The sequence below is a fragment of the Aquarana catesbeiana genome, linkage group LG06 (genome assembly GCF_042186555.1).
Source record: "Aquarana catesbeiana isolate 2022-GZ linkage group LG06, ASM4218655v1, whole genome shotgun sequence".
Taxonomy (NCBI): domain Eukaryota; kingdom Metazoa; phylum Chordata; class Amphibia; order Anura; family Ranidae; genus Aquarana; species Aquarana catesbeiana.
In genome coordinates, this window is record NC_133329.1 from 54,032,144 (window position 1) to 54,058,528 (window position 26,385).

The window sequence follows — 26,385 nt, forward strand, 5'->3', positions numbered from 1 at the left end:
GACAGCATATCTGCCCCAGTGTGGCTCCTGTCCCCCAAGCACACCAGCTCAAGCACCGCATGGCATCTTTTTGCTTGCGTAGCCCCTTGAACGCCTACGGAGCACCGCTGGTTCCAAGGACAAATCAGCACAGGAAGAGGCCATGGAGGAAGAAGAAGAGGAGGGGGTGGAGGAGGGGGTGGAGGAGAGAGGTGTGGCAGAATCACCACTAGTAGAATTTTTGAGGCGTGGTGGCGGAAAAACCTCCAACACTACTGCACCCCGTCCTGCATCCTTCCCAGCTGCCAGAAGAGTCACCCAGTGCGCGGGGAAAGATTGGTAACGTCCCTGTCCATGGCTGCTGGACCATGAGTCAGCGGTAATATGCACCTTACCGCCCTGTCCAGCGAGGCATGGACATTTGGGAACCTGCCACTGAGGAACCGCACATTCCACTTATTCACGGAAGGGGGCAAAGTCTACCAACTGAAAAGCCAGCAGTTGAAGTGCTAGCAATTTAGCCAAGCTAGCATTCAACTGCTGGGCATGTGGATGGCTGGGAGCGAACTTCTTTCGGCTTTGCAGCAGCTGGGGCAGGGAAATTTGCTTGGTACAATCTGACGTCGGTGTACCGATAGCAGATTGCCCGCAAGTACTTGGCTGTGACACACCTAATTCTACACCTTCATTTCTCTCAGTACAGGTCTCAGAGAGGACTGAAGGTATTGTGGGGTTGGAGATCCCAGCTGATGAGGAGCAAAGAGAGATCCTCTTTGTTCTTTGGTGTGGGTCGTTTAGGTACGCTTGCCAACGAACTGCATGGCAGGTCGACATATGTCTGGTCAAGCATGTGGTGCCCAAGCGGGTGATGTTTTGACCACACGAGATACGCTTGAGATATATGTTGCAAATAGCAGTGGTGGGATCTGATGCACTCGTCTCAAAAAAGGCCCACACCAAGGAACTTTTGGAATAACGCGCAGAGACAGTTGCGCCCTGCACATGCAGAGCTCTGCGGTTTGATGCAGTCGGTGTGCTGCCCTTAAGCTGGCCCCTGGAGGGCATCCTGCCTCGTTGGTGATGTGCCTCCTCCTCCTCCTCCTCCATGTGCTCCTCCTGGAGCATGTACCCAACACTGTGGTCAAACAGATCGGGGGACTCCTCAGGAGGACATGGTGGGGCTAGGGAAGGAATGACTGATGCCATTGAGCCGAGGGAAGAGGCAGCGTTGGCAGCTGCTTTGCTAGACAAAGTACTCTGAGCCTGGGTAAGAGAGGATGAGGAGCATCGGCGTGTGCACAGGGTGCTCCAGGTGTGCCTGGGCACACCCTAATTACCCTGTGTAGCATAGATTCCCCTAGTTTAAACCCCTGATATTTCACCAAAGCCCCCTTCCAAGACATGACCGTCCACCTAAACTGACAGGCCGGGCAAGGAGAGCATTCTTTAGAGAAGCAGCCAAGAGGTCCATGGTAACTCTGGAGGAGCTACAGAGATCCACAGCTCAGGTGGGAGAATCTGTCCACAGGACAACTATTAGTCGTGCTCTCCACAAATCTGACCTTTATGGAAGAGTGTCAAGAAGAAAGACATTGTTGAAATAAAGACATAAGAAGTTCTGTTTGCAGTTTGCGAGAAGCCATGTGGGGGACACAGCAAACATGTGGAAGAAGGTGCTCTGGTCAGATGAGACCAAAATTGAACTTTTTGGCCTAAAAGCAAAACGCTATGTGTGGTGGAAAACTAACATGGAACATCACCCTGAACACACGGGGATCCTAAAGAATTTGTAAAGAATAAAAAAAAAAATAGTAAAAAAATTTTTAATAAAAATAAACACTACTGACACCAGTCTGTGCCCTACTGACGCCGTCTGTATATATACACATGCACACACATACAGTATGTGTTTGAGCTTTGAGGTGCACACCCTAATGCAATAGGCTGTGCACACCTATGATGAGGAGGATGAGGACGGCTTGGTCATCCACTCTACCATGTCTTCGGCATGTTGCGGCTCCCGGAAAAAAGGACAAGCGTGTCCCACGGCCACGTGCTGATGAGGATGCACCGTCTCCACGACCAGCACTGTTGCCTCTAGACACAGAGCCTGCTTGCCCTCTTTGATTGGCTTGGGACTGTCTGCCTCTCCTTGTTGGCCTTCCAGACATACTAATGGTCTACAGTGAGATGTAGCTGCACAAAGTTGGGATGTATATATATACTGATACTGCAGCTAGCAGAATCAACTGCCTGCCTGTGGTATTAATAGGAGCAGGACAACAGCAATTGTCTTCAGGTAGCTTTAGGTGCACACTGTGCTGAGGACACAGTACACTAACTGTAAATACTGTAGCTGCTTGCCTGTGGTATTAATAGGATCAGAAGAACACCACCAATTGTCTTTAGGTAGCTTTAGGTGCACACTGTGCAGAGGGCACAGTACACTAACTGTAAATACTGTAGCTGCCTGCCTGTGGTATTAATAGGATCAGAAGAACACCACCAATTTTCTTCAGGTAGCTTTAGGTGCACACTGTGCAGAGGACACAGTACACTAACTCTAAATACTATAGCTGCCTGCCTGTGGTATTAATAGGAGCAGAACAACAGCAATTGTCTTCAGGTAGCTTTAGGTGCACAATGTGCAGAGGACACAGTACACTACAGTACACTACAGTACAGTACACTAATAGAATCAGAAGTAGCACACAAGCACCTGTCTTCAGGTAGCTATACTGTAGGTGCAACTGTGCAGGGTAAACAGTACACTAACTGGAAATACTTCAAGAGCCTACCTGTGCTATTAATAGGATCAGAAGAAGCACACAAGCACCTGCCTTCAGGTAGCTATACTGTAGGTGCAACTGTGCAGGGTACACTAACTGGAAATACTTCAAGAGCCTGCGTGTGCTATTAATAGGATCAGAAGAAGCACACAAGCACTTGTCTTCAGGTAGCTATACTGTAGGTGCAACTGTGCAGGGTACACAGTACACTAACTGGAAATACTGTAAAAACACCTGCCTGCATGTCAGTATATTAGGAAGAGAATAATAGGAACGGATCTAGCTAAACTGAATACAGTGTATATACAGTGGGGCAAAAAAGTATTTTTGTCAGCCACCAATTGTGCAAGTTCTCCCACTTAAAAAGATGAGAGAGGCCTGTAATTGTCATCATAGGTATACCTCAATTATGAGACACAAAATGTGGAAACAAATCCAGACAATCACATTGTCTGATTTTTTAAAGACGTTATTTGCAAATTATGGTGGAAAATAAGTATTTGGTCACCTACAATAAATCAAGATTTCTGGCTCTCACAGACCTGTATCTTCTTCTTTAAGAGGTTCCTCTGTCCTCCACTCATTACCTGTATTAATGGCATCTGTTTGAACTTGTTATCAGTATAAAAGACACCTGTCCACAACCTCAAACGGTCACACTCCAAACTTCACTATGATGAAGACTAAAGAGCTGTCAGAGGATACCAGAAACAAAATTGTAGACCTGCACCAGGCTGGGAAGACTGAATCTGCAATAGGCAAGCAGCTTGGTGTGAAGAAATCAACTGAGGGAGCAATAATTAGAAAATGAAAGACATACAAGACCACTGATAATCTCCCTCGATCTGGGGCTCCACGTAAGATCTCACCCCGTGGGGTCAAAATGATCACAAGAACGGCGAGCAAAAATCCCAGGACCACACGGGGGGACCTAGTGAATGACCTGCAGAGAGCTGGGACCAACGTAACAAAGGCTACCATCAGTAACACACTACGCTGCCAGGGACTCAGATCCTGCAGTGCCAGACGTGTTCCCCTGCTAAAGCCAGTACATGTCCAGGCCCATCTGAGGTTTGCTAGAGAGCATTTGGATGATCCAGAAGAGAATTGGGAGAATGTCATATGGTCAGATGAAACCAAAGTAGAACTGTTTGGTAGAAACACATCTCGTCATGTTTGGAGGAGAGAGAATGCTGAGTTGCAACCAAAGAACACCATACCTACTGTGAAGCATGGGGGTGGCAACATCATGCTTTGGGGCTGTTTCTCTGCAAAGGGAACAGGACGACTGATCCGTATACATTAAAGAATGATATGGGGCCATGTATCGTGAGATTTTGAGTGCAAACCTCCTCCCATCAGCAAGGGCAGTAAAGATGAAACATGGCTGGGTCTTTCAGCATGACAATGATCCCAAACACACCACCCGGGCAACGAAGGAGTGGCTTCGTAAGAAGCATTTTAAGGTCCTGGAGTGGCCTAGCCAGTCTCCAGGTCTCAACCCCATAGAAAACCTTTGGAGGGAGTTGAAAGTCTGTGTTGCCCAGCGACAGCCCCAAAACATCATACCAGCAACAGTGTGTGACAACCTTGTGAAGACTTACAGAAAGCGTCTGACCTCTGTCATTACCAACAAAGAATATAAAACAAAGTATTGAGATGAACTTTTGATATTGACCAAATACTTATTTTCCACCATAATTTGCAAATAAATTCTTTCAAAAATCAGATCAATCAATTGTCTGGATTTGTTTCCACATTTTGTCTCTCATAGTTGATGATGACAATTACAGGCCTCTCTCATCTTTTTAAGTGGGAGAACTTGCACAATTGGTGGCTGACTAAATACTTTTTTGCCCCACTGTGTGTATGTGTGTATATGTATATATATATATATATATAAAACACCTGGGATGCATATATACACAATACACTGTAAGTGCAGCTAACTGACTCGACCTGCCTACTCTATCTAACTTAAATCAAATGACACTGTCTCTCTGTCTATCTCTCTCTCTCCACCGCAACACACTACACAAGGCCGCCACGCATGCGGCCTTATATAGTGTGGGGCGTGTACTAAACCCCCTGAGCCATAATTGGCCAATTATGGCTCTCTGTACACACGGCGCTGTGATTGGCCAAGCATACGGGTCATAGTGCATGCTTGGCCAATCATCAGCCAGCAATGCACTGCGATGCCACAGTGAATTATGGGCCGTGACGCTCCACTCGAATTTGGTGCGAACGGCCCATAACGTTCGTAATTTGATGAACGGCCAAACACACGATGTTTGAGTCGTGCTAACTGCACATGTGAAAAAGTCCTTTTTTTAAATATTTTTTAAAATTACATTTTTTACTTATTTTTTAGAATTAAATTTTGTTTTACATTTTTTATTGCCCTGTTTGGGGGACTTTGGTGAAATAGTAGGGATCTAAACAGACAGATTTCTAAGTTCCTTTCGCTGTAACCTCAGCTACACTGGAATTAGGAAAGGAAGGAGCCAGTAAATATGACAATATATCCCCCCCCCCTGCTCTACATCCTGAAACTTATCCCCCTGTGTGTCCCTCAGCAGAGCTAGCAGGTGAGTAAAGGTTGGGAAGCCGGCAGCGCTGCAGGGTAAACGGCACACAGAGGGGGCCAGACAGTAGGTGGAAGGGGACATACAGGAAGGCAGAACAGCAGGGACAGCAGGGGGGGGGGTGGCGTGATCAGAGTGGAGGTGCAGATACTAGAACTGATCCTTTGGCAGTACAGCTGGAGGGAGAGAAGGAGGGAGGGAGGTAGGAGAAGCTGGCAGCACTGTAGGGGGAGCCACAAGAGGTTCAGTGTCAGCAATAAGGCAGTACAGCCATCCAGGAGAGCTGGGGCTCTACCCCCTGTGGCAAAATCCTTGATGAAGCTTTGAGGAAGACACCAAGGTTCCAGCTATGTGTGTGATGGAAAAATCTGGACAGCCGCACTCCGGATTGGAAAAGTAAAAAATAAAATCCTCTTTATTGAAAAAGTAATAACATGATTAAAATCCGTACATGGCTTTGTTGGGATAATGCAGCATAACCGCTAACGCGTTTCACGCTCCCATAGAGCGCTTACTCATAGCTGGTTTGTACAAGAGTGATCACGACTTATATACACATAATTTGTCTACCACATGACTACATATTGATTATTTGTGGTAGACAAATTATGTGTATATAAGTCGTGATCACTCTTGTACAAACCAGCTATGAGTAAGCGCTCTATGGGAGCGTGAAACGCGTTAGCGGTTATGCTGCATTATCCCAACAAAGCCATGTACGGATTTTAATCATGTTATTACTTTTTCAATAAAGAGGATTTTATTTTTTACTTTTCCAATCCGGAGTGCGGCTGTCCAGATTTTTCCATCACACACATACCATTGGAATAGCAATTGCCGGCACCTGGGGCTCTCACAATCATCCACACAGCGGAGGACGGGAAGCTTGAACCCGGTCACCTAGAGCGGTGGTAACTATCTTGTTCATCTCAAATATCTGGACTTTTGCTACAAGGTTCCAGCTATGCTCAGCTGGTTTTGCCTATTTGCAGATCTGTGTCCAGGGATCAAGTTGGGTCAGCTCATTGGAGAGAACCAGAAGGAAGTTGATGGAAAAGAGTCCAATTGTCCTATGGTGATGTGAGTCTACATTTCCCTTACTAGGAAGAGCCTGGTGGATATCGGCAGGAGGAAACCGATGATCATCAGAAGTCACCAGAAGCATTAGGAATCCTGTGGGACATTCAGTTTGTGAAGTGTAGCCAGAAATTGGGGACTCCTCAAATTTGTACAGTTTGTACTTTATTGGGGCATCCCATGCTCCCTACCCCTATTCAAGTTCATTGTTCCAATAAAAAACCCTAAAAAGATTCCCTAGACTGTTTTCTGAGCCAGTGAAGAAAATTCTGTGTGCACCTAAAAGGAGAAATAGGACCAAATTTACCAGCGGCTCCTTAGGGGTGTGCTACACTAATATCACTGCTGTTGCCCTGCACCCCTCCCCCTTTGAAGCAGCTGTGTGTGTGTGTGAGTGGACTACTATTGCAGGGCTGTGAGTATAGCCTGAGTAAGCCCCACCCACTACCTGGGAACACAGAGAGGAAGAGAAAATTGAACTGCTGTGGATCCTGGGGAGAACAAAGCTGGTGGGAGGAGCTTTGACTTGTGGGACATGTAGTTTCCCAGGGACTACCAGCTCCCTATTGTTGGTAGTTGATCATGAGCAGTCAGTGACAGTTCAGTCACAGTTCCAGTTGTGGGTGGTGGTTTTGGGGGGGCAACCACCCATCCACCCCGAGTGGCACCAACCCCCCGCTGTTTGCCGGTCAGTCATGGTGGGTAGCGGGCAGCATGGTGCAGAGGCTCTGCTCCATGTCCCCCATGGCAACTTTTATAGCTCCTCCCCTTTCAGCCTGGCGCCTGTCCTTTCAGCCAATCTGGTGATCAGTGTCAAAACCCGCTTCCTGATTGGAGGAGGATCAGTGTTACAACAGCGAATATTGATTCGCTGTTGTATCACACCTGCGTGGGCTTGGAGTGCACGCTCTGCAACCCGAGCCCACCCTATATTGAAGCCTATTAGAGCCTCTGGCTCTAATCGGTGCTTCAAAAGAACAGCCCCTCCACATTGGAATCCATGCGCCGGTGTCCTGAAAGAGACCAGACGCATGGATAGGGGAGGCGGCAATGGACGGGGGGGCAGTGTCCGTGTGCCCTTAATGGATGGGCCGCCCCTGCACAGTTCTAGTGGTGCTGATGGAGCGCCCCCCCAGAACAACATAGCAATGCATATATGCAGAGGTTCTTAAGTCCCACCTGCCATGTTGCCTAAAGAGGTTGAAGGAGAAGTCCAGCCAAAGCTCGTTTGGCTGGACTTCTCCTATGGATCACAAGAGTGCAGTTAGTTTTGCACTCCTGTAACCCGTTTTCAGCAGAGAGCAGGCTGAAGTCCGCTCTCTGCTGACGTCACAGAAGTCGGTCCAGGCACCGCCCATCACAACAATAAATAATAATTCATATTCCCATCACACACGTTCCTGGTATAAGCTCTAGATCTACCAGGTGCCTGGACCGACACCCGGCTCAGCCCCTCAGTGAGCCGCTAAAATCCCAAGCCGAACACCCCCTCCACAGCCCAGCGCTCCAATGACTGACCGTCTACAGCTCTCTGCTTGGGGAGCTCTGAAAATCAAACGATGCAGTGTTCGATCGCTCAGTTATCAGAGCAGAGGCGTCGGGGGACAGGAGGTAAGTGTGATTCCTAAAAAAAAACTTTACTTCCCTTTTAATCAAGCACTGTAGACCTTAATTCATAATAAGGTCAATACCCTGGTGAGATCTTTTTGAGTACTCGTGTATGGAACTGAGCTATTAGGAGGGATTCATACACAATGATAGTTGGAGATAAATGATCACAAAAGATACAAAGTTATATATTTAGAGATTTTTTTCTTTATTTGGGCTTTTTGCTACATTGTCACAGATATTTTGTCTCATTGTTCATGGTTTGATTTTATACAGAGAGGATTGCTCTTGAGTTTTCTGCTTGTACATCTGACATACTAAAACTTTTGACATGGTCATATACTGATCAGCAGGGTCTCCAGCCATGTCTTGCAGGGTTTAGTGTCGGTTTTCCAAATCAATGCTTCACTGCGGTTTAGAAGCCAACAGCAGGAGGTTTTGTAGCCAAACTTCAACCTCAGTTTCAGTGGAGGACGTTCCCATGATCCGAAGGAACCTGAAAGAGGATTCATGTACAGTATAGTCTGAGAGCATTACCAAACATTGAATAGTTCAAAACTCCACTCAAAACATTTTTTTGGTGGCTTTCAGTGGGGTTAAAGGCTAATGCCGCATACACACGGCCAGACTTTTCGGCTACAAAAGTCCGACAGACTTTCGACGGACTTTTGGCGGACTTGCGGCAGACTTTCTAACAACCGGACTTGCCTACACACAATCACACAAAAGTCCGACGGATTCGTACGTGATGACATACACCGGACTAAAATAAGGAAGTTGATAGCCAGTAGCCAATAGCTGCCCTAGCGTGGGTTTTTGTCCGTCGGACTAGCATACAGACGAGTGGATTTCTGGGTCCGGCGGAGTTACGACGTAAAGATTTGAAGCATGTTTCAAATCTAAAGTCTGTCAGATTTGCAGCTGGAAAAGTCCGCTGAAAGTCCAGGGAAGCCCACACACGATCGAATTGTCCGCTGGATTTGGTCCCCCAAACATACCTCCCAAAATGACCACTGCTTTGCTAAAGAAGCTAAGGGTAAAGGTGATGGACTGGCCAAGCATATCTCCAGACCTAAACCTTATTGAGGATCTGTGGGCCATCCTCAAACGGAAGGTGGAGGAGCGCAAGGTCTCTAACATCCACCAGCTCCGTGATGTCATCACGGAGGAGTATAAAAGGACTCCAGGGGCAACCTGTGAAACTCTGGTGAACTCCATGCCCAAGAGGGTTAAGGCAGTGCTGGAAAAACGGAAAATTGTATACTCACCTTTCCGTAATTTTCCTTTCCTGTCGCATCTTCATGGCAGCATACACGTTGGGTTGTGACTCCGCCTCCACAACCTGATAGAACCACATAGCTATAAATTAGAGAGTAGACACCTGCCCCAGTATTCTCTGTAACTATATACACATGTCACCTCAGAGGGTGGGTGATTGTATGCTGCCATGAAGATGCGACAGGAAAGGAAAATTACGGAAAGGTGAGTATACAATTTTCCGTTTTCCTGTTGCATCATGGCAGCATACACATTGGGGAGTAACTCGCCAAACTGGGTGGGAGTGCAAAAAAAATCAAATTTATTGACAAGGAACAGAAGAATTGGCCTGTATGACGGCCCTCCCAAATTCAACTGCTGCTAAGCGTGCAGCGTCTATTTTATAATGGGAAATGAAGGTGTTTCTTGAAGACCAAGTGGCCGCTCTACAAATGGTTTCCGCTGAAACTTTACAGTAAGCTGCCCATGAAGTAGCCATTGCCCTGGTGGAATGCGCTCTAAGGTCTTCCGGGATTTGCAAGGTGCTTAAGGAGTAGGTCTTTTTGATAGCTTTCACGAGCCATGAGGCGATGGTACGGGCAGAAGCTGCCTGGCCCTTCCTGAACCCATGTGGGATGACTAAAAGGTTCTCGCATCTCCTGAAAGACTTGGTCACCGAGAGGTAATGCAGAATGTTGCCCCTAACATCCAGGGGATGAGGAACGCCCTGATCTGTGCTCAAAGCCGGGAGGTCAATTTCCTGGTTAAAGTGGAATGCAGAGGAAACCTTTGGGATAAATTTGTCTGAAGGTTTCAGGGTTAGCCTGTCTGGGTAAACCATCAGGTATGGTTCCTTGATCAGTAAAGCTTGCATTTCCGAGACCCTTTTCGCTGAAGTGATGGCAATTAGGAATGATACTTTTAGAGTCAGGTCCCAAAGGGAGGTATCTTCAAGAGGGAAAAATGGTTCACCGGATAGAATTTCTAGGACAGTTGATAGGTCCCATGTTGGGAATGAAGGCTTCCTGGGAGGCCTTATCTTCAGGCATGCTTTCTGGAATTGAACTACAAGAGGGTTAAGTGCCCATCTAACCCCTGTCAGAGCAGAGATGGCAGAGACTTGGACTTTCAGGGTGCTAGATCTAAGGCCTTTGTCTAGGCCTGACTGTAGAAACTCAAGCACTTGTATTGCTGATGGGGAAGACGGGTCCCAACCTTGTTCCTGAGCAAAGGAAGAGAACTTCCCCCAGACTCTCTCGTAGGTGTTATTCGTGGAAGATTTCCTGGCTAAAAGCAGGGTTTCGACTACCCTATGCGAACAGCCTTGATCTAGGAACCTAGACCTTTCAGTCTCCAGGCCGCTAGGTGCAATCTCTCTGGATTCGGATGTAGTAGCTGGCCCTGGGTTAGTAGATCCGTTGTCACCGGAAGAGGAATTGGATCCGCTGTGCTCAGTTGCAGGAGGGTGGTGAACCAAGGCCTCCGTGGCCAGAAGGGAATCACGGCCAGGACTAGAGCTGCTGAGTGTTTGAGCCTCAGAAGGAACTTGGCTATCAGTTGGGTTGGTGGAAAAATGTAACCTAGGCGAAAGTTCCAGGTATGCTGGAGACAATCTGTTCCCTCCGCTGAGGGGAAGGGGTTCCTCGACAGAAACCTTTCACATTTCCTGTTCTCTGGTGTTGCTGCGAGGTCTATGTCTGGATGACCCCATGTCTGGCATATGAGGGCGAAGGCCTGCGGGCTTAGACACCACTCATTGTTGGAAACGAATGTCCTGCTGAGAGAGTCTGCCAGTTTGTTCTGAATTCCCGGAATATAGGCCGCCTTCAGGTCCTGCAGGTTCAGTTGAGCCCATCGCATCACCGGACCAACTTCCCGCATCATGGAGATGCTCTTGGTACCCCCCTGCCTGTTGATGTAGGCCACAGCCACTCGGTTGTCCATTTGGATGAGGACCTGTTTCCCTCTCAGAAGAGAGCTGAATGCCAAGAGGGCTTGGGAGGCTGCTTTCATCTCTAGGACGTTTGACACAACATCCCTGGTTTTGAAGTGCCAGCGGCCCTGAGCTGCATAATGTAGGCAGTGTGCCCCCCATCCTTCCAGACTGGCGTCCGAAGTTACTACCTCCTGATGGAGAATGACTATCTGTTTGCATCTGCTGAGGTTGCCGGGGTGAGTCCACCACCGTAGAGATAATCTGGCTTCTTCTGAGATGCGAATCGATTGGGACATGGACCATCCGTCCCACTGGCACAGGAAGGAGGCTTGCAGAGGTCTGGTATTCCATTGCGCCCATCTGACCATTGGAATGGTTGCTGATAAGGACCCCAGCAGGCTGAGGTATGCTCTGGCCGGTAAGTATGATGCTGGAACCACATCTTTCGCTTTCTGAATTAGTAGGGACAACTTCTCCCTTGGCAGTTCTACCGTGTTGGCCCGGGTGTCTAGCTCGGCTCCCAGGAAGACCATCCTCTGGGTAGGCTGGATGTTGCTCTTCTGCCAGTTGATTATCCAGCCCAGACTTGTTAGGGTGGAAACTAAGATCTCGCGATGTTGCACGAGTGATTCCTGGCTGTTTGAGAGGAGAAGAATGTTGTCCAGGTAATGATGGACCCTTAGACCTTTCTCCCTCAAAGAGGCTATTACTGGAAGCAGAACCTTTGTAAATGTTCTGGGTGCCATAGAGATCCCGAAAGGGAGGCTTCGAAATTGAAAATGTTCCTGGCCCACCGAGAACCGCAGGAACTTTTGGAATGCCACGTGAATTGGTATGTGTAGGTAGGCATCCTGGAGATCTACGGAGAGCATCCAGTCTCCCAAGTTTATGGCCTGGAGGATAGACTGCAGGCTTTCCATCCTGAACGACTCCACTTTGATGGATCTGTTGAGTTTCTTCAGGTCTAGAACCGGCCGAAAGTCCCCTGACTTCTTTTTGATGAGGAATAGTGGGGAATAGAAACCTCTGCCTCATTGTGTTGGCGGGACCTCTGCTACCGCTCGTTTTTGAAGCAGCTCTAGGACATAAGTTAGAAGGGATAACCTTTTCTCCCCGGGAGGAGGAATACGGGTTGGGCGGAAATGATCTCTTGGGGGTTGATTTTTGAAGGCCCATCTGTGGCCGAAACTGACGGTGACCAGGGTCCAGGTATCGTGTATGGTTTCCGTCCAGACCAGCCTGAAACTGGAAAGCCTTGCTCCTACTGCTGCTGGCCGGACGGGCGCACCTTCAAAAAGGCTTCTGGTCACTGGGAGCGGAAGCCTTAGGCTTTTGGAATTTCATAAAAGAAGTTTGAGGGTTCTTCCAGTTCCTTCGGTGCTCCTTCCCTGGTATGTACGCTTTCGCGTCTCTATACCTTTCTGGGAGATTCCGCTTAAAAGGAGGGGGTCTCTGTTTGGGCCTCCTATCTGAGGGAATGAGCCCGGATTTTCCACCAGTTACCTTGGAGATGGCCGTATCCAACTTTGTTCCGAAAAGGTGCTCACCGTCAAACGGAATACGGCACCAATTAGACTTGGATGCCGGATCCGCCGTCCAGGGCTTCAGCCACAAAGCTCTTCTGGCCATCACTGAGGCCAACATAGACTTTGAGGCAGACCTGATAGTGTCAACTGAGGCCTCAGCCACGAAATCACCAGCCAAGCTTAACTCTTGTGATGCCTTCACAATTTTCTCTTGGTCTGCCCCCTCTAATACCAGCTTTTCCGTGTTTGACGACCAACTCGAGATGGCCCTTCCTACTGCCGCGAGTGCTATCGCAGGCCTGCATGCACCTCCGGCCGAAAGGTAAGCACGCTTGAGATCCGTGTCGATCTTTCGGTCAAGAACGTCTCTAAACGTAACCGCATCTTCTAGCGGGAGGGTAACATGCCTGGCGAGGCGCATTAAAGATGCGTCCACTACCGGAGGGGATACCAGAGGGTTCACCTTAGGCTCCTTGAGTGGGTACAGCTTCTGGAGTCTGTTGTTCAGACTAGATTTCTTCTCTGGTCTCTGCCACTCTTCTTTGAATAAATCTTCCAGCTCATCGATGAACGGAAAGGTTTCTGGTTCCTTTTTAAGCTGAGGAAAATATTTTCTCTGCTTTGGCTGGACTTCCCGGGGGTTCCTCCCATCCTATTGCCTCCTTGACCGATTTAACAAACGGTTCTATAAGGCCAAAGTTGAATCCGGCCGACACCTCCAGGCCTTCATTATCAGATAGGGAGTCTTGCTCCTTTGATGTGCTGGCCTGGGCTGGAGAGGTAATGGTGGAGAGATCCACATCTGGTATTGAGGCCTGAGGGGCTGAGTCCCCGACTTCTGAGGCTCTCTCTCTTGTGGCCTCTTCTAGGCATCTCTGACAAACCAGCTTATCCGGAAGAGCCGCTGTACCACAGATCCAGCATGCGTTCCCGGCGGGACGGGAATGGCGTGCAGGGGAGCGGTGCCTACGTGAGGACGACCTCCTGTGGCGGGATCGACCATGCCGAGAACGTGATCTGGAGCGGCTTCTTCTGCGGCTTCCTCTTGAGCGACTTCTCCTATGGTAGGAGCGGCTCCGTCTATGTCTGGAGCGACTTCTCCTGCGTGAGGACTCTCTATGTCTTGACGCAGACGTTCCTGAGGACCTGGTAGGGCTGACCAATTTAGGTAGCGTTAGAAGTGCTCTCTTTTTCAATCTTCGCTACTTACCCACTTCTTCCCCCCCTTACCTAATAGGCTGGCGGTGATCTGCTGGGGCAGCGGTCTCCATGGTGAGTAGGTTGGAAACCTGCAAGGAAAAAACAAGCAGCAATGTAGAAACTGACCCAGCCTGGACAGGAGGGGGGGGGGAAGAACCCACCTTTGTAGAGCGTTTTCCTTTGCTATGGATCGCAGAACAGGCGTCTGTAGTGTGCAGCAACCATCAGCAGCCTCCACAGCAATGCTGTGGCTTTTAAATCTGCCGCCATTGGCGTCGGACGCCCGCGCATGCGCAGTAGCGCCGCGAGGTGCCCGGCGCCATCTTGGAGACTGGCAAATAGCTTAGAAGCGCCCAAAGAGCCGTACTGCGCATTCGCGAGGACGCCGAGAATGCTCGGCGGTCCCCCACAGCACTGCATGGACCACAGAGCCCAGCAGAACACCCACGGTATGTCAGAGAGGGGGGGAGGGAGAGGGGGGGGAGAATGGAGACCGCTGCACACAATGAAGCCTGTTTAAGGCTTACTTTCTTGAGGCCATACAGATGGTTCCCTGGCCAATCCTCCAGCAAGCCTGTTTAAGGCTTTTGCGGGCTGTTGCACTTGAAGCCTGTTTAAGGCTTGTCTTCTGGCAAACAGTTTTAGGTTGAGATGAGTGCCCCTGAGACCACCAGAGTGAGGCTCCTTCCATTTAGCTCGTTTAGAGGCTGTACAAGAAGGACTTCCACCCAGGAGAGGCTAGAACCTGGCTGGGGCGAAGCGGTAAGGGGGTGCTGATCCGTGCGTCCTGACAGGTGAGGAAAAATAAGAGAATACTGGGGCAGGTGTCTACTCTCTAATTTATAGCTATGTGGTCCTATCAGGTTGTGGAGGCGGAGTCACAACCCAACGTGTATGCTGCCATGATGCGACAGGAAATAATGGTGGCTGCACAAAATATTGACACTTTGGGCCCAATTTGACATTTTCACTTAGGGGTGTACTCACTTTTTTTGCCAGCGGTTTAGACATTAATGGCTGTGTGCTGAGTTATTTTGAGGGGACAGCAAATTTACACTGTTATACAAGCTGTACACTCGCTACTTTACATTGTAGCGAAGTGTCATTTCTTCAGTGTTGTCACATGAAAAGATATAATAAAATATTTACAAAAAAACTCACTTTTGTGAGATACTGTATATTTTATATTTTATCTTCACAAATATTGTCATTGGATAATGCACTAGGCCAGTGTGCCCTCTGTTTTTATCTAATTACCAGTGTGCCTGGAGAATGTGTGCACTGGGATGGAGCCGTGTGCCTGGAGAATGTGTGCACTGGGATGGAGCCCTGATGCACAAGGTGATTAGGTCCGGCACACCCTGTGCGCATGCCTATATTAAAGACTTTTTAAATCTTCATGTCCTTCTATGATCACTCTGTCCTCAGGGTGACAACACTGCTGCACAATTCATACCTTTCTTGTCCTCTGTTCCCTGTCCCATTCTTCTGCATTCTCACCTTTCCTCTGCTGTTCTTAGCACTTCCTTTGCTTTTTCAGGCTCAGTCTTAAGATAGATCTGGAACGCGGAGAGGGTAAGAAAAAGACCCATCAGACTTGACAATGGCACTCGGATCTTGGTCCGAATGTTTTCAATCCTGCAAAGGCAAATAGCAATGTGAATTAATGAATAGGTTGTAGAAAACAAATGCAATCTTTACATTTCTATTATCAGTTATTTATGTAGTGGGATCCTATGCTGTGGTGCTGTACGAGTGACATAAACAAGGATGAATAATACAGATAATACCAATACATACAAGTCTGATGACTAATTGCAGCTTCTGCAGCACATAGAAAGTATATTGTATGTTAGTAATACATTAAAGCCCAACTGCGGGAAATGTGAAAATCCTCCCTTGCAGTGGGGCTGAGCCTGCACTGCACTGCAACGTTGACTGCTCACTTATTCTTGGGGAGAGTAACAGCATTTCTCCTTACCTGATCCTCCACTCCCCTGGCAGATGGCACTCCCCTATGCTCTGGTAGTGGGCTGTCCCTTGTCATCATCACACCCAATGTAAGGCTATGGATCCAATATCAGTCTTGATAATGTCAGGACCTTAGAATGCTGGAGTGTGATGTAGAAGACCATGAGGACAGGCCTGGCAGCATGAAGGATTGAGTATATAAATCTTCTTTTTGTTGTTCCCTAGACCTAAACGAGCAACTAACCCTAATATGGGAGTAGCCCTACTGCAAGGGATCATTTTTAAGTTTCCTGGAGTTGGGCTTCAAATTAAAAATGAGATCCCAGATGTGGGAATCTCACGATCTACCCCAGTCAAATAGTAGGGACATCAGGTCAGAGAAGAATTAGGCTGTGTATGCCTAGGCAGCAGTGAGGGTGGCTCATAAGGGGTGCAGGGGTGCCGCCCCCCTAATCCATGCGCCTGGTCCCTAATCTCCATGCAGGGTGCTGGACGCATGGATTTCAATTTTTTTTTGAAGCACATGATTAGAGCCTGAGGCTCTAATTGCCTTCAAAAAGGGTGGGCTTGGGGCACAGAGCTTTGCACTCCGAGCCCACCTAGTTGTGTGACATTAGCAAATGAATATTCGCTAATGTCTTCCTGCTTCTCCTCCCAGGCAATCAGGAAGTGGGTCCTGAGACCCGATTGGCCGGTAGGAGAAGCGACTGCTGGGACTCGGCAGGTGATGCAGTGGGGAAGCCGCTGAAGCTGCAACCTAGATGGGGTAAGTGCAAGGCCGGCAGGCGGAATGGGCAAGCGAGCAATTAAGCGGACAATCAAGCAATGGCAGGGGGCAGGGCAGGGTGGGGGTGTTTGGGCTTAGTGAGGGAGCCAGATTTGTTTGTCGCCCTGTGTTGCATTTGATACAAATATATACAGTGGGGACGGAAAGTATTCGGACCCCCTTAAATTTTTCACTCTTTGTTATATTGCAGCCATTTGCTAAAATCATTTAAGCCCATTTTTTTCCTCATTAATGTACACACAGCACCCCATATTGACAGAAAAACACAGGATTGTTGACATCTTTGCAGATTTATTAAAAAATAAAAAATAAAACATCACATGGTCCTAAGTATTCAGACCCTTTGCTCAGTATTTAGTAGAAGCACCCTTTTGATCTAATACAGCCATGAGTCTTTTTAGGAAAGATGCAACAAGTTTTTCACGCCTGGATTTGGGGATCCTCTGCCATTCCTCCTTGCAGATCCTTTCCAGTTCTGTCAGGTTGGATGGTAAACGTTGGTGGACAACCATTTTTAGGTCTCTCCAGATATGCTCAATTGGGTTTAAGTCAGGGCTCTGGCTGTGCCATTCAAGAACAGTCACAGAGTTGTTGTGAAGCCACTCCTTCGTTATTTTAGCTGTGTGCTTAGGGTCATTGTCTTGTTGGAAGGTAAACCTTCGGCCCAGTCTGAGGTCCTGAGCACTCTGGAGAAGGTTTTCATCCAGGATATCCCTGTACTTGGCCGCATTCATCTTTCCCTTGATTACAACCAGTCGTCCTGTCCCTGCAGCCGAAAAACACCCCCACAGCATTATGCTGCCACCACCATGGTTCACTTTTGGGACAGTATTGGACAGATGACGAGCAGTGCCTGGTTTTCTCCACACATACCGCTTAGAATTAAGGCCAAAAAGTTCTATCGTGGTCTCATCAGACCAAAGAATCTTATTTCTCACCATCTTGGAGTCCTTCAGGTGTTTTTTAGCAAACTCTATGCAGGCTTTCATGTGTCTTGCACTGAGGAGAGGCTTCCGTTGGGCCACTCTGCCATAAAGCTCCGACGGTGGAGGGCTGCAGTGATGGTTGACTTTCTAGAAACTTTCTCCCATCTCCCGACTGCATCTCTGGAGCTCAGCCACAGTGATCTTTGGGTTCTTCTTTACCTCTCTCACGAAAGCTCTTCTCCCCTGATAGCTCAGTTTGGGTGGACGGCCAGCTCTAGGAAGGGTTCTGGTCATCCCAAACGTCTTCTATTTAAGAATTATAGAGGCTGCTGTGCTCTTAGGAACCTTAAATGCAGCAGAATTTTTTTTGTAACCTTGGCCAGATCTGTGCCTTGCCACAATTCTGTCTCTGAGCTCTTCAGGCAGTTCCTTTGACCTCATGATTCTCATTTGCTCTGACATGCACTGTGAGCTGTAAGGTCTTATATAGACAGGTGTGTGGCTTTCCTAATCAAGTCCAATCAGTATAATCAAACACAGCTGGACTCAAATGAAGGTGTAGAACCATCTCAAGGATGATCAGAAGAAATGGACAGCACCTGAGTTAAAAATATGAGTGTCACAGCAAAGGGTGTGAATACTTAGGACCATGTGATATTTCGTTTTTTCTTTTGTAATAAATCTGCAAAAATGTCAACAATTCTGTGTTTTTCTGTCAATATGGGGTGCTGTGTGTACATTAATGAGGAAATATATATATATATATATATATATATATATATATATATATATATATATATTAAATTAATGGTTGTCTCCATCAGATTAGTTTTAACAGAAATCAGGTTGGGTTTGAGTGGATGCTTCTCAAACTAATGCCTTGGTAAGAAGTACACAGGCTGTCCTCAAACAGTGGGAACTTGGATACCATTGTTGCACTTCAGTTGACAGTTTCAGCAGTCTATTGTCTCTATAGATAAATCTACGGCATGTATGATACCAGAGTGCCATCTTGAGGTAGAATTTGAGAGTGCCTCTATAATTGAAAGCTACAGAGATGTTTTTCTGTTATTCAGTTGTTATGGTAAACAACCTGACATAAAATGGTTGTCAGGGATAAGCTGGACAAGACTCTTGTCATGCCTTAAGACCAAAGAGGAAAAATCTGTAACCAGCCAGAAGCCATTGAAGAAGAAGATACCTAGTCCTAGTTGTCAACGGAGATCATGAACACAGAGTAACAAGAGTTAAGTAACTTTTAAGCATATTTCTACTGTTTACAGACCATAGTTTCTGCTTATTTGCTAGGCATCTTGCTTGATAAGAGGAAGAAGTGCTGGCTCAGAATGCTGTACATAAAGTGCTGGTGTATAATCCAGTGGTTGTTGCTGCAGACATATCCAAGAGAAAACAGACCTGGATGCTCAACAGAACATAAAATACATATGATCCAAAAACATAAGATGACACTCCCGAAGCTTGGAAGGGGATCACTCAGTGATAAAGTGTATTTTGACATTTCAATAAGGTACAAGCTTGTCAAAATGTCCTGAGGAAGGTGAGCTTCAGCATGAGCTTGTTGAGTGTTCCAAGCCCTTTTATCTTTTCAATTATATGTATGTCTTGTCAGATAGTAGAGGAGGAAGCAGTGCTGGATCAGTAATCTGTATAAAAGGTGACAGGGTGTGTCTTGTCAGATAGTGGAGGAAGAAGCAGTGCTGGATCTGTAGACTTTCTATTAGAGAGAAATGAAATGGAAGATTAAAGTTCTTGTCCAGGCTTCATCAGCAATGGGGCCGGGACGTTCCAGAGATGGACTCTGAGGACTGGGGAGATGTTTGGGACTTCCCATTTAAAATATTGGTTTCCTTGAGAGACCGCTTCGTTCAATACAAGATTGTCCATAGGGCATATCTTACTCCCGCTTGGGTGCACAAGATGAGGTCTTCTCTCTCCCCAGAATGCTGGCGTTGTGACCATGCCCCTGGGGACTTTATCCACATCTTCTGGTCCTACCCGGTAATTACAGGTTTCTGGTCACAAATTCTTACAGAGGTGAATGATCTACTAAGTATCTCTATCATCCCATCCCTATGAATATGCCTGCTGGGGCTGGTGGAGGACTTGGTGCCCAGGGTGGCTGAGAGAACCTTGTTGGGTCTCCTGCTGTTCTATGCCAGGAAATCCATTGTACTATGCTGGAAGCAAAATACTCCTTCCTCTATAGGTCTATGGAAAATACTTGTTAACAATATGATACCCCTCTACAAGGACACTTATATACATAGAGGCTGTCCGAGAAAATACGACAGAGTCTGGAGTAAGTGGTTCGCGGAACCCTGTACTGCTACAGCAGAATAGGTGACCTCTCTGATGTATGATGGCTCTCCTTGACATCCTAATAGACCAATCCTTGATAGCAGGATAATTTAGGTGAGCCAGCACATTTTCAGCCCACCCTTGGAGCAAGAGCCAGGAGGGCCCCTTGATGTTGATATACTACTGTAGTTGCAAATATTTTAATGGTTTTTGATAATGTAAGGATACCGTGTGACCCCTGCGCAGGTCCCTACCCTGTTAATAGCCAGATGGTGGCTGTGCTGTTGTACGTCTGTATTGTCTATGTGTTTATTAAGAAAATAAAAGTTTTTCAAAATAAAAAATAAAAAATTGAGAGTTCTATACATGCAGTGCATTGCGCACACAGTTATATGTTTGTTTGTAAAATTATTATTTTAAAATAAATAGCAAAAGAAAGCTGTAAATCATCAGATTATATTGTTCTATTCCTTAAAAGAAGATATTAAAATTAACCCTTAAAGCTATTTCTAAAAAGATTAGGCAGTAAATTCCCAACATTCAGAACCCCTTAAAGGGCTGGGGAGACGGTGACCAGAGGTTACCACATATCAGATGATTGATATATAAAAGTAGACCTTCTTTTGTCGGGGTAAGGGATGTCTTCATATATTTCCTTGTATGCAGTCTTCATATTGTTAATCTTCTCACTCTGATATGGGGCCAGAATATTCATCACCTGAAAATAAGTGCAATTTTTGTCTTTATACTGGAGACAAATGGATATATTTTTCAATAAATAATTATTTCATGATTGATTTGCATTTAAAAGGAGGGTCCACATTAAAACCCAACTAAACCTCCAGTTTAAACTGGCTAAATATCTCCCGGGTGTATCCAAATAAAAGGTGTGCAAAGTCTTATGTGTGATAGGACCTTGTTGTCGGAAATTCCGACCGTGTGTAGGCTCCATCACACATTTTCCCTCGTATTTTCCGACACACAAAGTTTGAGAGCAGGATATAATATTTTCCGACAACAAAATCCATTGTCGGAAATTTCGATCGTGTGTGCACAAATCCAACAGACAAAGTGCCACGCATGCTCAGAATAAATAAAGAGATAAAAGCTATTGGCCACTGCCCCGTTTATAGTCCCGACGTACGTGTTTTACGTCACCGCGTTTAGAACGATCGGATTTTCCGACAACTTTGTGTGATCGTGTGTATGCAAGACAAGTTTGAGCCAACATCTGTCGGAAAAAATCCTAGGATTTTGTTGTCGGAATGTCCGAACAAAGTCCGACCGTGTGTACGGGGCATAACACTTGCTTTTCTTTAGAAAGCAGTCACAGTCTGAATAGAGAAGCCTGTCCCCTGCCAGCAGCTGAAAAGATGAACCTTTGCTCTCTGTGTGTAAGCAGTGGTCTCTCTCCCAAGGTCCAACTTGGCCCCAGTTAAGTCAGACCCCCAGCTCTGCAATCAGTAAAGCTAATGCGCCCTGCTGATTGGAAAGCCGTGGCTTTGACCAGTGGTGGCTGGTACTCCATTTGGGGGGGACAGCAAACAAACCACTCGCCCCCCCGGTCGGTCTGTCAAACCCCCGGCCCCTATATGATTGTCAAACTCCACACTCACCCCATCTAGGTCATGGGCCTGTGTCTCCTACTCGGTGTCTCCTGCTCAGCATCTCTTGCTCAGCATCTCCTCCTCGGTGTCTCCTGCTCGGCGTCTCCTGCTTGGCGTCTCCTGCTTGGCGTCTCCTGCTCGGTGTCTCCTCCTTGGTGTCTCCTCCTTGGCGTCTCCTGCTTGGCATCTCCTGCTTGGCGTCTCCTGCTTGGCATCTCCTGCTTGGCGTCTCCTGCTCGGTGTCTCCTTCTCGGTGTCTCCTGCTCGGCGTCTCCTGCTCGGTGTCTCCTGCTTGGCCTCTCCTGCTCGGTATCTCCTCCTCGGTGTCTCCTACTCAGCGTCTCCTCCTTGGCGTCTTCTCCTTGGTGTCTCCTCTTCGGTGTCTCCTGCTCGGCGTCTCCTCCTCGGTGTCTCCTCCTCTGTGTCTCCTGCTCGGCATCTCCTCCTCGGTGTCTCCTCCTCTGTGTCTCCTGCTCGGCGTCTCCTACTCGGCGCCCCCTCCTCGGCATCTCCTCTTCGGAGTCTCCTCCTTGGCATCTCCTCCTCGGAGTCTCCTCCTTGGCATCTCCTGCTCGGCGTCTCCTCCTCGGTGTTTCCTGCTCGACGTCTCCTCCTCGGAGTCTCCTGCTTGGCGTCTCCTATTCGGCGGCTTCCCCTGTGTCTCCTCCTCCTCAGCAGCCAATATGATCCCTTCTCCTCTCAGCCAATCGGGTCTCAGGACCAGCTCACTGATTGGCTGGGAGGAGAATCAGGAAGACAATAGCGAATATTAATTCGCTATTGTCACACAACTGGGTGGGCTTGGGGCACAGTGAGAGAGGGGGGTGGTTGAGGGAAAGGGGGTGAGTCAGAGAGAGGGGGCTGAGAGACAGAGGGGGGGCTGTGAGATTGCAGCCCCTCCTCTCTCTCACCCCCTCTCTCTCACCCGCCCCCTCTTACCCCCTTTCCCTCAACCCACCCCTCTCTCAAACTCCTACCTCTCTCTCACCCCCTCATGATATACAAAAATGGATGTGAGGGCCTTTTGGTGGGCGTGGTTTTTCTTTGGGGGGGCAGCATTTTATTCAATTAAAGTGGGCCGGTCTGGATGAAGTCCAGGGCCAAATTTTTGTGCCAGTCCAGCCCTGACTGGGCTCCTTTCTATTTTTGGAGATGGGTTTTAAGCACTAATGGGGTTGATTTACTAAAGGCAAACAGGCTGTGCACATTGCAAGTGCAGTTGCTCCAGAGTTTAGTAAATGAGGTGAAGCTTTACTTTGCAAAGAATACCCAATCACATGCAAGGAAAAAAAAAAGTTTTTGCTTGCACATGATTGGATGATATAAGTCAGCAGAGCTTCCCCTCATTTACTAAGCTCTGAAGCAACTGCACTTGCAAACTGCGCAGTTTGCCTTTAATAAATTGACCCTAATGTGTCTATATATGCACAACTATCAGTTTATTCAAAGTGTTACTAAACCCAGAACAGTAAAATCAGTCTGTATATGCAGTAAAGCAGGGATATGCAATTAGCGGACCTCCAGCTGTTGCAGAACTACAAGTCCCATGAGGCATAGCAAGACTCTGACAGCCACAAGCATGACACCCAGAGGCTTGATGGAACTTGTACTGTAGTTTTGCAACAGCTGGAGGTCCGCTAATTGCATATCCCTGCAGGCTTACTTATCACTCACAAATACAACAGCGATATCTCAGACGAGGCAGTATGTAAGACAAGGGACAAGATATTTAGTACTGACATCCAAAAAGACCTCAGTCATCTGTTCTGAGCGGTCCTTGTAGTGAATTTCCAGATTGGCAAAGTAGGTGAAGAAAGCAAGACAACCTCCTGGCTTTAAGATCCGATCGACCTGAAATGATGACATCTACATTAATATATCAGCAAAAGTGTGCCCCTTCACTGATAAAAAACTGATTTTATTAAACAAATATAAAATAAAACTGTATATTCTAGCATATAGAGTCCAGTGATTTGGGGAATATAATGTATAGCCCAGGGTATAGAGTGCAGATGTTTGGTGTATGTAATATATAGCACAGATTGCAGTGATCCACTGTATGCAATATGCAGGACAGAATACATATAGCAGTTTAGGCTATGTAAGTTAAATCATAATGTACACTATGGGGTTTATTTACTAAAGGCAAATCCACTTTGCACTACAAGTGCACTTGGAAGTACAATCGCTGTAGATCTGAGGGGGACATGCAAGGAAAATAAAAAGCAGTATTCTTGCTTGGACATGATTGGATGATAAAATCAGCAGAGCTTCCCCTCATTGCAGATCTTCCCCTCAGATCTACAGCGACTGCACCTCCAAGTGCACTTCTAGTGCAAAGTGGATTTGCCTTCAGTAAATCAAACCCACAGTGTACAGAATTCAGCAGTCAGGTGTATGTAATGTACAGCACATTTTACAAGGTGCAGCAGTCAGAAACAATGAAACAAGAAGACTTGTTTGTTTTTACCTCTTTTAGAAACTTCTCAATGTTAAACCAATGGGCAGAAGCGCACGCTGTTAGTAGATCGACAGAAGCGTCACCAACCGGCATCTCTTCAGCTGGACAGACACTGCAGAAAATGACAGGTTAGACTTTTAGTGACACCATTTGGTTGGATTGAAAGTTCAACCCTGGGCTCTGTGCTTCTGACTTTTCTGTCTCATCTCTTCCCAGATGAAACAAAGGGGTTGGTCTGTTTATAAAGAATTCACAGAAAAATCACCCAATAAATCCTTCACTGACATGCTCCAGTCACATTCACCCTGTTTACATTAGAATGAATGCAGTGGCGGCTGGTGCTCAAAATTTTTTGGGGGGGCGCAAGCAAACTGAAAAATTCTGAAAAAAAAAAAACATCAATCGCAGCGTCACTGTGCCCATCATATGCAGTCACTGTGCCCCATAAAATGCAGCCACTGTGCCATCAATTGCAACCTCTGTGCCTGCCATATGCAGCCTGTGCCCATCATACAGCCTCTGTGCCCATCATATGCAGCCTCTGTGCCCATCTTATGCAGTCTGTGCCCGTGATATGCAGCTGGTGCCCGTCATATGCAGCTTCTGCCCATCATATGCAGCCTGTGCCTGCCATATGCAGCCTCTGTGCCCATCATATGCAGCCTGTGCCCATCATATGCAGCCTCTGTGCCCATCATATGCAGCCTGTGCCCATCATATGCAGCTTCTGTGCCCATCTTATGCAGCCTGTGCCCAACATATGGAACCTCTATGCACATCATATGCAGCTTCTTCCCATCATATGCAGCCTGTGCCCATCTTATGCAGCCTCTGTTCCCATCATATGCAGCCCCTCCCTATCATATGCAACCTCTGTGCTCATCATATGCAGGTTCTGTGGCAATCATATGCAGCCACTGTGCAACTCATATGCAGTCTGTGCCCATCATATGCAGCTTCTGTGCCCATCATATGCAGCCTCTGTTTCCATCATATGCAGCCCCTCCCTATCATATGCAACCTCTGTGCCCATCATATGCAGCTTCTGTGGCCATCATATGCAGCCACTGTGCAAATCATATGCAGTCTGTGCCCATCATATGCAGCCTCTGTGCCCATCTTATTCAGCTTCTGTGCCCATTATATGCAGCATGTGCCCATCATATGCAGCCTGTGCCCGTCATATGCAGCTTCTGCCCATCATATGCAGCCTCTGTGCCGTCATATGCAATTTCTGGCCCATCTTATGCAGCTTCTGTGCCCATCTTATGCAGCTTCTGTGCCCATCTTATGCAGCTTCTGTGCTCATCATATGCAGCCTCTGTGCTCATCATATGCAGCATGTGCCCATCATATGCAGCCTGTGCCCATCATAGGCAGCTTCTGCCCATCATATGCAGCCTGTGCCCAACATATGCAGCCACTGTGACCCCCCCCCCGTGCTCGCCCACCATCAGACCAGCTCTAAAACTATCGGGATGATGGCAGCAAGCTGGGGCATGGGCAGGCAATGGCTCCTGGATCACATGCATCTCCTCCTCCATTCCGGGCTGTTGGGTCCTCTCCTCCTGTGTCAGCAGCGGCTGAGGAGTCCGATGCTCCAGCTTTCTCCCCTATGTCTCTCTTCAGCCAAAGTGCTGGGCATCCAACAGGATGCCCGGCTCTTTGGCCAATCGGGAATCAGGTCTCACTGACCTGCCTCCTGATTGGCAGGGAGGCACTGTGGTGCAAAAATAGTGAAAATTTATTTGCTATGGTCACACAACAGGGTGGGATCAGGGCGCACTCTCTGCGCCCCGAGCCCACCCTTTTTAGAAGCCTATTAGAGCCTCACGTGCCCATGTTGCCATAAGAGTCCATGCGTCCAGCATCCTGAAAGGGGCCGGCGCATGGACCAGGAGGTGGTGGCAGGGATTAGGGGGGCCGTGCCCGTGTGCCCACTATACATGGGCCACCCCTAAATGAATGTGTACCAGGCCAATGAGGCTGCCAGTAAACCACCAACAATGTCACATGTACAGTAGCTGTACGGGTAAACTTCCTCCCTAGTGGTGAACTGTGTTTATTACACACTAGAAGGGCCACGTTTATTTTTTTTTTTTTTTACAAATGTAAGCAAACAAACAAAAGAAAACAGCATGCACCTCCCCATTCCCCAACAATATAATTTAGGAATACCCACCAATCACCCCAACATCCCTCAACAATGTCCTTTAGGAATACCCACCAGTTACTGCAGGACTATGGCACACTTTGCATAGTAAACTTTCTTTAGCCCAAAAAGGTCTGTCTATATCAGGAAAGGGGCTACTTGGTTGGGTATGCTCCCCCCAGGCCAAAAGGTTCCTGGTCCT

At 47.5% G+C, this 26,385-nt stretch overlaps 1 pseudogene; it reads right to left on the reverse strand.

Annotated features, from left to right (window-relative positions):
- Positions 1-8,419: 8,419 nt before the first annotated feature.
- LOC141147957 (putative methyltransferase DDB_G0268948) overlaps positions 8,420-26,385 on the reverse strand; it is a 41,764-nt pseudogene continuing 23,798 nt past the window's right edge.